Source organism: Gracilinanus agilis, chromosome 2 (assembly GCF_016433145.1).
Source record: "Gracilinanus agilis isolate LMUSP501 chromosome 2, AgileGrace, whole genome shotgun sequence".
Taxonomy (NCBI): Eukaryota; Metazoa; Chordata; class Mammalia; order Didelphimorphia; family Didelphidae; genus Gracilinanus; species Gracilinanus agilis.
Genome location: NC_058131.1, coordinates 469,966,694 through 469,977,133, shown reverse-complemented (window position 1 = coordinate 469,977,133; position 10,440 = coordinate 469,966,694). Strand labels below are relative to the sequence as shown.

Below are 10,440 nucleotides of genomic sequence, written 5' to 3'. Positions count from 1 at the left end.
TCTCTCTCTCTCTCTCTCTCTCTCTCTCTCCCCACATCCTGGTCTAGTCTATCTTCTGAAATTAGTCCAAAATCACAAACTAGTGAATGAATTTTTTTGAACTGAATGTTCTGTCCAGGGATTTCAAACTCAACATGTCCAGAACAAAATTCATTATTTTATTCTCCAAACTCACATTCTTCCAAGTTTCCCTAATAATATCAAGATCACTCCCATACTTCATGGAGTTTTGTTATTTCGGTGTTATCCTTGAATCCTTAGTCTCACATATCACACACATAAAATCAGTTGCCACATTGAAGTCCACAACATCTCTTAAAAAATTACCATTACCTTCTGTCTTAGAATCAATAATAAATATTAGTTCCAAGGCAGAATAATATGAAGTTGTAGGCAATGAGGATAAAGTGACTTGCCCAGTGTCACATTGCTAGGAAGTGTCTAAGACCAGATTTAAACCTATGACCTCCCATTTCCAGGTCTGGATCTCTATCCACTGAGCCACCTACATTTATCCACTTCTGTACACATGGCCATCACTTTAGGTAAGGTCCTCATCACTATTCATTGGACTATTGCAATAGGCTCCTCAGCAGTCTTCTTGCTCTAAGTATCTCTCCACTGTAGTCCAACCTTCATATGCCAAAATGACTTTCTTAAAGGATGGGTCCAACCATGCCACCCCTACTCCCCCTGCCTCAATTCAAATACTCCTCTATTTGGCGTTTAATGCTCTTCACAACCTGACCTGTCTTTTTCATACACATTATTCTCCTCATGAGCTTTAATTTAGTTATAGTGGAATATTTGCTATTCTTCACCTTCAGTGTTTCATGGCTTCTCTTTGGGTCTCTGGCTGGACTGTTTGTCTCCCATGCCTGAAATCCTTTTTCTCTTTCTTTTCTTGGCCTCTGAGTTTGCTTAGCTCAGACGCCACATTCAACAGGAGGAATACCCCTTCCCACTAACTGCTAGTGCCTTTCCATTTAAGGTTACTGTCTATTTAATCTGCAAGTATCTCATATATTGTTATTTATGTGCAGCTTTTGTCCTCCAGAAGAATGTAAGCCCCTTGAGGACAGGATATGTCTTTGTTTCTTCTTCTTTTTTAAAAAAAATATTTATTTAATTAATTTAGAATATTTGCCCGTGGTTACACGAATCATGTTCTTTCCCTCCCCTCCTCCCACCCCCTCCCATAGCCAACACACAATTCTACTGAGTTTTACATGTTATTGATCCAGACCTATTTCCATATTATTAATATTTGAACATAGGGTGATCATTTAGAGTCTACATCCCTGATCATGTCCCCATTGAACCATGTGATCAAGCAGTTGTTTTGCTTCTGTGTTTCTACTCCCACAGTTCTTTCTCTGGATGTGAATAGTGTTCTTTCTCGTAAGTCCCTCTGAGTTGTCCTGGATTCTTGCATTGCTGCTAGTAGAGAAGCCCATTACATTTGATTGTACCACAGTGTATCAGTCTCTGTGTACAATGTTCTCCTGGATCTGCTTCTTTCACTCTGCATCAGTTCCTGGAGGTCGTTCTAGTTCATATGGAATTCTTCCAGTTCATTATTCCTTTTAGCACATTTGTATTTGTTTCTTCTTCATATCCCCTGTATTCAACACAGTGCCTGACACATAGTAAGGAGTTAATAAATGCTTTTTGTATGGTTAATTTTATGCTGGTTTGAATGTGTGAAAAAAAATTAAGCATTTATGTGACAAGCATCATGCTAAGTTCTGGTAAAAAAAAAGTGATAGTCCTTGCTCTCATGGAGCTTACATTCTATTTTTTTTATTTTAGTAAGAAATTTCCACTTAAGTTTTCTGAAGTTATACGATCCAAATTGTCTCCTCCCCTTCTTCCCTCTCCCCTTCCAGAGCTGGCAAACAATTCATCCTGGGTTATACATGTATTATCATGCAAAACTCATTTGCATATCATTCATTTTTGTAAGTGAGTAATCTTGTAAAACAAAAAACCTCAAAACATAACCCAAATAAATAAATGATAAATCATATGTTTTCATCTGCATTTCAACTCCAACAGTTCTTTCTCTGGAGGTGGATAGCATTCTTTTTCATAAGTCCTCAAAATTGTTCTGGATCATTGTATTGCTGTCAGTAGCAAGTCTATCACATTTGATTATTCCACAATATTGCTATTACTGTATACAATGCTCTTCTTGTTCTGCCTTTTTCACACTGCATCAGTTCATGTAGGTCTTTCCAGCTCTTTCTGAAATCATCCTGTTCATTATTTTTTTAGTAAAATAGTATTCCATGACCTTCATATGCCACAATTTCCCAAATGAGGGATATTCCTTTAGTTTCCAATTTTTTGTCACCACAAAAAGAGCAGCTATAAATATTTTCGTACAAGCAGGTCCTTTCTCATTTTTTAAAATCTCTTTGGGAAACAGATCTAGGAGGGGTATTATTGAATCAAAGGGTATGTATTCTTTTGTAGCCCCTTGGGCATAATTCCAAATTGTCCTCCAGAATGGTTGGATCAGTTCACAACAAAGAGTTTATATTCTAAGAGAAGATGACAACACAAATGAACGAATGGAAGGTAGAGAAGAATGTTTTATTCTGTAGAGTTTTAAGGAGGTAAGAGATGTAAACATTTGGTGAGATGGCCTCTTGGGATGGCTGAACAGGATGAATGAGAAATGTGTTCCAGTGTCTAGGATTTTAGTTAGTAGTTATAGATGGCTAATTGGTCTAGTTTGTACACACTCAGTCACCAATCACTTGAGTTGGGCATTTTGGGAGGGAGCTCCAAAAGATATTTATTAAGGTCTCAGATACTAGGGTTCTGGGGTTTGATATTGAAGGACTTGATCCAGGAGGGAGAGAGTTGTAGAGAAATAATTGAAACCAAGTGCATATTATGAGTTTTAAAGAAAGTAATATTAAATATTCCTCTTTTTTTAAATCAAGGGAAACAACTAAGAAAAAAATTTCTTCTAAAACATGTCAGTTCTTTTGCAGTTGTGGTATGAAAACAAGTTTCTTTTCTTCCTGAAAATAAATTTGATACTCTTCATGTTGGTTCAACATAGTTGTGGCACTTTTTCCTCCAAACAAAAATGAATTTTCCCAGTCTCTCAACATTTCCCTTTGCCAGTTGAATTCTGGTTTTTTTTTCAATTATTTAATTATTTTTTTGTTTGCTACATTAAAACACCCTGGTACTCTTTCCCTTTCTCTCTTCCCCCCATTATAAAAGGCATTATTTGACAAAAAGACATACGTATATATAAAATTATATCTTGCTTATTTTTATTTATCAATTCTTTTACTGGAAGTGGACATATACAAGTCATTTTTTGACCAACATTTCTGTTGCTGTATATCATGTTCTCTTGGTTCTGTTCATTTCACTCTTCACAATTTCATGTATGTCTTTCAATGGTTTTTTTGTAAATTTATTTTTAAAAACTCATACCTTCCATCTTAGAATCAGTAAGGGCTAGGTAGTTAGGATTAAGTGACTTTCCCAGAGGCACATAGCTAGAAATTGTCTGAGGCAAGATTTGAAAACACTTCCTATGTTTTTAAAAACAATTAACTGGCTTACCATTTCTTACCACAGTGGAATTTCATCACAATCATATGCCACAACTTGGTTGATTATTCCCTAAGTGATGGTCCTCCCTTCAATTTCTTTGTCACCACAAAAAGAGCTGCTATAAATATTTTAGAACATTTGGTTGTTTTTCTTTTCCCTGATCATCTTAGGAAATAAACCTACTAGTGATATTGCTGGATCAAAAGTCATATTCAATTTCATAATTCCTGGAGAATAATTACATAGTATTCTCCAAAATGATTCTTACATATCTTTTAAAATTCATCTCAGATACCACCTTATCCATGAATACTTCCTCTGTCTCCCTGGATGATAACTGAAATTGCTCTAGTCCCAGATTTTACATAATATTTGATTTTCCTTTTCTCTAATGCCCTTATCAGCTATTATTTTGTATTGTAGTTATTGTTGTGGTATATTTCCTCACTAGACTGTAAATTTCACAAATTCAGGGACTTTCTTGTCTAAACTTCATTTCTTATCCACTATATAGCATGATGCTTTGCACATAGCAAACACTTAATAAATATTTGTTTAATGAAAAATGAATGAATTAATGAAAGGCGTCCTGATTAGTTTTTTACATCTTTTTGGTGGTCAAGGTAGTGCTGGTGTTTTCACCTGCTCAGTTCATATTGCTTCTCACCTTCCCCTCATGTTCCCTGCTACTTTGGCTAGGTTGGTTATCTGCCCTATGAGTGGTAGTTGGTAGGTGATGATGCCAGACTCTTCCACAGAAGTTGCTTCCATGGATGATGGCTGTGAGGGCTGGACCAGAATCAAAAGGCTTCTGGTTTGACCTGGAAAAACTTGTATGAATTGATGCAAAGTGAAGTGAGCAGAATCAGGAGAATAATGTATACAGTAACAAAAATATTGTAGGATGATCAACTGTGAAGGATTAAACCATTATCAGCAAAGCAAGTTTCCAAGATAACCACCGGGGGACTCATAATGAAAATGTGATCTGAATCCAAAGAAAGAATTGTTGGAATCTGAGTGCAGATGAAAGCATGCCATCTTCCATTATATTTCCTTCATGAGAGTTCTACTGTGATATGTTTTCTATCATGAAATGAGCAATATAAAAATGAGGATTACATGAAATTTGAGTATAACCTATATCAGATTATTAAACTGCCTCATGGTGTTGGGGAGGAGAGTAGGGAGAGATAAAATCTGAATTTTTAAATGTCAAAAAACCATCGTCAAAAACTTTTTATACATGTAACTGAAAAAAATTAAAAATAGTGAAAAAAAGACTTGTGGGTCAGAGAATGCTGCCTTACCTAGGGTTCTTGCATTTATCTACCCATTGGTGATAGTTGGCCATAAAGTGTTGACTGTAGTGATGAGGAAGATGCAGCCCCTTTCCACAGTGATTTGCCTTATCAATGATGACAAAAAGAGTCAGGCACAACGTATTTGCCTCACTAGTAATACATTTTAAGTTTGAGCCTACTCTTCCTGGGATGCTATATTTATTTATGAGAGTGTGCTCTCTAGGATTTTTGAGGTCAATATTTTGTTCTAGATTATCTTCCTATGCCATTTGAATAAACACTTTTAAAAAATTTTTTTTTTATTTTAAACCCTTAACTTCTGTGTATTGACTTATAGGTGGAAGAGTGGTAAGGGTAGGCAATGGGGGTCAAGTGACTTGCCCAGGGTCACACAGCTGGGAAGTGTCTGAGGCCGGATTTGAACCTAGGACCTCCTGTCTCTAGGCCTGGCTCTCAATCCACTGAGCTACCCAGTTGTCCCCATAAACACTTTTGATAAAAGCTATTTGAGGGGCAGATGTGTGGCTTAGTGAATAGAGAACCAGACTCAGAGAGGGGAGGTCCTGGGTCCAAATCAGACACTTTTTAGTTGTGTGACCCTGGGCAAGTCACTTGACCCCAAATTGCCTAGCCTTCACTACTTTTCTGCCCTGGAAATGATACTTAGTATCAATTCTAAGATGGAGGGTAAGGATTAAAAAAAAACAACTATTTGAGCCTATTGGCTAATTGTTAATGGACAGCACACTTGGTGAAGGCTCATGAGTAGAAAGAGTACAATACTAGGAGTAGCCATTCACAGGATCACCCCTAGAATCTGGGGTAGTTATTGACCTCTGGAAACCCAGACTGTGAATGAGAATGCAGGTTGGGGGCAGTTTCTTCAGAGAGGATGTTAGATAAAGGAGAACATAAGTGTTCCTTAGACTTCTTAATCTAAGAAGGTGAACACATAATTAAAATGAAAATAATTTTCAGACTTAGTTGCACAAGAGCAAAATTGTTTCCTTTACCTTACTCCATGTAAGTTACTTTTTTCTTCCATCCTCCAAATACCAACAAAAATACACTTTTGGTTATTTTTGCTTCATAATATTCCTCTGATGCTCACATTTCACAGAACCAGTCTGAAATGATGTAGAGAAGCAGGTGACAAATTAATCTTTTCCATTTGGACATTTCCTTTAAAGATGTTGTGTTAATGGAATTTTTACTGAAACCAACTGGTAACTACATGCTGTCTAGTTACAGACTGATCTGAAAGCAAAATAAAAGTTTGAATTTCAAATTTTGGTCATTTTCAAAACAACCAATTAGTAACTGATGGCATTACCAAGTGCCAGGCATGCCCTACTCCCTCCCTTACCCTACACAGGAGAGGGAGAAAGCATTCCCATTGGGTTGCTGGGCAGAGGGACGAGTGAAGTGAGGAATGTCCTCAGGGAGTTTAGAGAGGGGGAGGGGAGTAGCCCCAGAGCTCTGCTCCCCTCTAGCTCACCTTACCAGTTGTGTGCTCCCATTGGGCTGCTGGGTAGAGGGGCGGGGGATGTGAAAAAATGTCATCAGACATAGTGGAGAGGGGAGCAGCTCTGCCTAAATGCCTCTGCCTTTCTAGTAATGAACTTGGGGGGAGGGCATTAGGTGCTCACAGAGAGTGCTCTGCATACCGTCTTTGACACCCGTGCCATAGGTTCACCATCACTGAACTAGGAGAATGGTAGAAAAGTCAGAGAAGTCCAAAATTAGTGCAGTGAGGTGAGTCAGATATTCTAAGCTGAGTTCCTTCTTTAAATGGTGATTTTGGAGTTCATGGCTCCACCTTTCAATCAAAGGGACAGAGAGCTATATGCCATGTGCCTTTTAAAAGCACATTTATACTCTACTTTGGTTCTGACTACTTAAAAATACATTTAGAATGGCTTCTAGAAATTAAAAATCTAATAAGTAATAGGTTTATTTTGAAATCATAGCAGTGCACTTACATAGTATATAATGCAATACCAGCTTAAAATGCCTTTCCCACAGATACTATTACTATTTCTTTAAGAGGTAATGAGATTTTGGACCATTACAGTTTAACTGTCATTCTTTGAGAAATATGTAAGAAGACTTCATATTTAACTGTCATTCTGGAGAGACTATTAACTGCAATGGCTTGGAAAAAAGTAAGAAGATAGAGAAAAAGGACTTCTTTTCAAAAGAACTATTTTGATTCTTATCTCATGAAGAAACATGGAGGGAATTCTTAAGAATAAACTTAAATTGATATTCTACTAGAATTGATGGTGTGATTGCATTTCTAGAATTGAGGAGGTCAGCCATTGCAGTGATGGTTAAAGGTGACTTGGGATATAAATTCTTACACATGGTATATTGCATTTATGCCTTTGTTTTGTTGTTTGTTGCATTGTTAACAAGCTATATTGTCAGGAGTATTGATATTTTTTAAGCCTAGGAAATTAGGAAAGAGTGAAAACTAATGGGGAAAATTTTTCTTTAGTTTATTTAATAAATAATACTTAATAAACTGTACTGGGGGCTCAGAGCTAATGATGAGATAGTTGTTATTTTAATAATTTATGAAGAAATATCAAAACATACCTCTTCATTGCCTTGAAACTTGGGATAAGAAAGAGTAAGAAAAATGAGTTAGTAGCAGGTAAAGAGTAGAGTGATCCCCCCCACATATTATGAATGTAAGAAGCATTGACCCCCAAACCCTATTATCCTGATGTCAATAAAGAAAGATTTTCCCCAATATTCTAGGCCAAAATGTATTATTATTTTACAATGTCTTCTACTTTTGAATCCCTTACTTCCTTATCCTATATCCTTTTGCCTTATCTAGTCCTAATCCTGGATTACTCCCTCCAACCACATCTTCTATCAATACTTATGTGCTACTTCCTGAGTCCAATATAAAACTCTTCTACCTTAACTTAACTGAACCTTCACTGTGGAGAAGCAATCTTTTTACTTTTCCTTAATTGATTCTCATTTGCACTCTCTACAGAGGTTTTTCTAAGCATTTTCTCTTTTCCTTCTATACTATCCCTTTTGCCTGAGGACCCCATTTAATATTTTACTGAGAAAAGAGAAGCCATTTGATGTAAACTTCCTCTCCTTCCTCTCTGCTTTTGCCTACATTTCAAAATTCCTTAACAATATCCCCCATCATTCTTTGTTCCTTGAGTCTTTGATAAAGAGCTTATCCTTCTCTTTACTCCTCCACATATATCCTTGATCCTCTTTCATCCTCTATCTTCCAGGAAAGTTGCTCTTAAAAATTGGCTCTTTCTCACTAATCTTAAGTCTCTCTCTATCTATTAGCTCCTTCTCTCCTGCCTACAAATAGTACTCTGAATGTAAAAGGGAATGGATTGGAGCTCATCTTATGGGATAAGTGCTAACCATCCTTTCTGCGTCTGGCTAGCCATTGGTGATGATTCAGTATTAAAGGTAAGTGTTTCAAAAAAATTACTGTTGAGTCCAAGGAGATGGTGGGGGGCCTCATACTTTTTCTTTCCACTAAGGGGCCCCTCTCAGTCTGGACTCATATGTATATGGACCAAGTTCAGACTTAGGAGATCTTGATTCTTAAAGTAAAGGCTCAAATGCTTTTTAAAAAAAAAACTCTTCTGGCTCATCTCACATGCTTAGGATATCCTTAAAAAGGGGAGAGTAGAAAGACATTCAATATACAATGTAAATCAGATGTAGAACAGTTATTTATATTCTTCACACAAAAGATATGTTTTTGCAAGAGATTCAAAAGAACTAATTAGCAAAGATTTTACCAGACTTCCTTCTTCTTGCCTAGAGTGGAAGGTGACTGAGGAATCCTCCCTCCCAGGTCTGTCCTAGGACACTCATGGTTAAAGAATGTCCCAGGTCCCTCTTGGGTAAAGTCCTCCCAAGAAATGTTATTTGGTACAGAGATGCTAACAAAAAGATTGAAAAGGAGACAGATATATGGAAGATAAGAAAAGTGAAGAAGTAGATGCTTACTGGAGGACAGAAAGGAGAATATTAAACAGGAACTTGAACCAAATGTGAAGTAATAGTTTCAATGAAGAAAATCACTGAATCTACTGGAGGACAAAGCAAGAAATTCCTGGGACAATTAAAGATGATCTGCTTACAGCTTCATCCCAGAATAGTCCATTTGATTATGAGGCTAACATGCCAGACAGAAGGGGTCATAGTGGATATAAGGAATTATATCCTAAGGAATTTGACAAAGAGTAATTAGCAAGATGCTGTTAGTGGAAGAAAAACACCTTCCTAAGAAAAGTAATCTATTCATAAGTCCCATAAACTTAAGTGGTTAAAGAAATCCCATAAAAAGCAGAAAAATGGTCACACACACACACACACACACACAGAAAAAAGCAGAGAATATTTGGGAGAAAATCAAGTTTCCAGTGCTAGGAAGGTGAAACAATCATATAAACAGAAGAAAAAAATTTAAGGAAGGAAATATTAAGAAACCTTCTTTCTCAGAGTCATAAAATGATTATTCTCACTCAAATGATTCAACAGTTCTGAGGAAAGTGAATAAAAAGATGCCAAGGACACTAAAAGGAAAAAAGAATCAGAAAGATCATATCACCCCAAAGAAGAGGAAGAGTGAGGTATGAGAGAAAGCTGGCAAAGGGAAGAAGTGAAAGTGGTCACAGACAAAAAGATGGAGGAGAGTTGCAAGGATGATTAAAATGGAGGGAAGCTTCACTCTCCAGGTTTCTCAAGTGACTCTTGGATTTGAGAGGTGTAAACGGAGAACCCTGTCTTGTTAATACAAATGTTATTATATTATAACTGTCTTGTTAATACTAAATTGTGGGAGCCCCCTTGTGCCATCTAAATCCTAACCAATAGATTTTCTCCTATTAGAGCCTGTTAAACTTGATCCACTTTGATTGGTAATGGGGAAGTTGTTAGTTTTTGTAATGAAGGTTTCATGAAGAGATTATTTTTTGCAATTAGCCATATTCAGTCTCATGCATGCTGTTCCCCAAATCAGATGAAACAGAAACCATTAATTTAGGAACTCCCACTAAAGCTCTCGGTTTGGGGAAAGCAGATATTAGGCTCAAAGAGTGCAATATAGGAAGATGATTTTCCTTTGCTGACTAACCCCCATGTGCAGGTGGTATGACCCCAAAGAACTTTACAAAAGATCCTTCCTCTGACCTTCCTAAAGGAGATGCTATCCCTGGCTTTTTGTCTTCAGTCTTGGTGCCTTTGATCCTTAGATATGCATATCTAGACTCTAGTTTGATTTTTATATTGAATTTTTAATTCTATTTTGGCTGACTGTACTTGAGGAAATGGGCACAGGTACACGCCTTTTTCCTTTGCAATAAAAACACTAGGTAGCTGTCACTAGAAGGGAGTGGGGCTTTCTTGGTACATTTTCCCGACTTGGTAGGAACTGTAAGCCTGCATTCTTTAAAGGCCCTGAACCCAAGTCTGAATCAGGTGGTAAAAGTCTCCCAGCTGTATTGGTAATTTTGCCTGAGTTAAATTTTATGTGAAGTTATTACTACTA

At 37.0% G+C, this 10,440-nt stretch overlaps 1 pseudogene; it reads left to right on the top strand.

Moving 5' to 3' along the window:
- Positions 1–8,760: 8,760 nt before the first annotated feature.
- On the top strand, positions 8,761–9,603 carry LOC123233995 (annotated as a pseudogene).
- The last annotated feature ends 837 nt before the right edge of the window (positions 9,604–10,440 follow it).